Raw genomic sequence first — 2500 nt, 5'->3', positions numbered from 1 at the left:
GTCAGGAGGTCAGGTGACTGAACGTAAAGAGCAGACTTGTACCGCACACACAGACAGACACACACACACACACACACACACAGGTGATGTGTGGAGGTGGAGGTGCAGCCTGTAGCCCTGAACAGGTGTCAGGTGACTGAACGTGGAGAGCAGACTTGTACCGCTCACACAGACACACACACACACACACACACACACAGGTGGTGTGTGGAGGTGGAGAGCAGCCTGTAGCCCTAAATAGGTGTCAGGTGACTGAACGTGGGGAGCAGTGGCTGGTTCTGTGACCCCCCCCCCCCCCTGCGCTCATGACAGATCTCCTCAAACACACTTGTCACCCAGATGACCAAGCCATTAATGCTGTTAGCGTAGTTAGCTAACACCTGAGGAACAAGTGAGAAACAGAGAGAGAGGGACAGAGAAAAGGAGAGAGGAGGATGGAGAGAGAGAAGCAGGGAGAGAAAGAAAAAGGCAGAAGAGAGGGAGACAGATAGCACGGAGATGGAGGGCAGAATCTCTCATGACTGGAGTACAGAAATGAGCTTCCTAAAGTAATTAGTGTTCACCTCTCCAGACAAACTGCAGGTTCAGAGTATGGTCTGTTTGTGTGTGTGTGTGTGTGTGTCTGTGTGTGTGTGTGTGTGTGTAAGCATGTGTGCGTGTGCGTGTCTGAAATGCCCCCTTTCCACACACAGTGTCCTCATCCCATTTGTTTTGTTAAAGCGTTTGGACTGAGTGCAGTGGAGAGCCACTCGAGAGAGCTTGAACACTCCCATCCTCCCTTCTCCAAGACAACCATCTCCCATAGCAACACAACCTTCTCTTCTCCTTCACTCTACCCGACCCAACCCATTCTCTCTCTCACGCTGCCCTGTAACCCATATCCTGACAGTACTGCCTTACAGCTACCTACTGCTCTGCATCCCTACGAGCAGACAACAACTGGTCCTACTGATCAGCTGCAGTATGGGCTTACACCAGAGGACTGTTAGCCTGTGCTATGGTAACACTGATTCATGAGCGCTAGTCTCTATGGTAACACTGATTCATGAGCGCTAGTCTCTATGGTAACACTGATCCACGAGTGCTAGTCTCTATGGTCTCTATGGGGTTATTAATCTCTACGTTAAAACTGATCTAGGATTGATCAATGTCAGCATGTATGGTAAAGATGCCTTCAGCTCCCTGCTAAGCACTTTACAATGTGAGCCTCATGGTCAAATACCCCATTAATATGATTTTATTATATTATATTATATTTTTAATATGATTGCGGTTTTGGGAATGAGCAACAGAAAATAATGTGGTTAAGTTGCGTCAGTAAAGACAAAAAGAAAAGATTTCAACAAGAAAACAACGGCAATAAGAAAAATTATTTCCAAAAGAAAAGCAGCCGATGATCATCAGTAGCGGTGGGAGCAGGGAGGAGAAGAACATGCGATGGACAGATCAAAAGGGCAGAACTCCTTCCTCGTGTGAAAGGTCATGGCAAGAAAAAAAAAGAAAGAACATAAAAACCTGGAGGCGAACGTTTGGTGGACGGCCCAGTCTTCATGCAACAGCAATTCAATTCAATTTGATTTCTATAGCATCAGAACTATAAAACAGCAAGCATGGCTGCCACACAGACCAACAGCTGTCTTGATGTTCTAGTGGTTGAGGTCCGACTGAGCGGTACTGTCATGGCAAAAAGTGACCGGGTGCCAAAAAGAGCCTTCAGCAGGGTTTATTGCAAAAATCACAATAAGAGAAGAAATCTAGAAATGTTCTGACTAAATGAACTCGCGCCAGCAGATTTAAAACCTATCCTGACACTCCCACTGCAGCCCTGAATGGTTGACCCTGTAACCAATCAAATCCCTAACCTCTAATCTGACTCCATCCAATCAGAGAGCTTACAATATCTATCATGACCCACCCCTTCCTCCTGTGGGACACAAAAATCCCTCCCCTCATCTCAAGTAATCTCATTCATACCTTTACTCATAAACTAACTTAATCACATATTATTATCTATCAACACACTAACATTCCTACAGAGCGACTCTTGAGTGACAGTTGCTATACCAACGCTAGCATTACGTCACCCGGGCTCTTGGAAGTGCATTAAATACCTCAATAACGCGATTTACCCCAGAGCATCTCGCATTATACTTCGCTACCTGAGACCAGCTTGCCTGTATTTTACCTGCAATAAACCAAGCAAAACAACCGTGTGCTTGATGTTTGACTGTGTTAGGAAAGTTGTTGACTCACTAGTTTGTTATAGTGTCAAAGTAAGCACATTTCAACAGGTTTCGCTAGCTAGCGTCTCGTTAGCGATTAGCAATTCCTCCGTTGGCTGCTTTAAGAAGGTCCTTAATGTGTTGTGATTAATAGACATATCTGACGGCACCCACAATTACATTTTCACAAAACAGGGAATTGTTTTCACCACCTTTAACTATAGAGCACAACGGGAGGAATTGCTAATCGCTAATGAGATGCTAGCAGCTAAACCTGT

At 45.4% G+C, this 2500-nt stretch overlaps 1 protein-coding gene across 1 annotated transcript in view; it reads right to left on the bottom strand.

Moving 5' to 3' along the window:
- shank3a (SH3 and multiple ankyrin repeat domains 3a) overlaps positions 1–2500 on the bottom strand; it is a 301875-nt gene that overhangs the window by 2106 nt on the left and 297269 nt on the right. The window lies entirely within an intron of this gene.

This window comes from Clupea harengus, chromosome 3 (assembly GCF_900700415.2).
Source record: "Clupea harengus chromosome 3, Ch_v2.0.2, whole genome shotgun sequence".
NCBI classification, from domain to species: domain Eukaryota; kingdom Metazoa; phylum Chordata; class Actinopteri; order Clupeiformes; family Clupeidae; genus Clupea; species Clupea harengus.
This window is presented reverse-complemented; position numbering and strand designations above follow the sequence as displayed.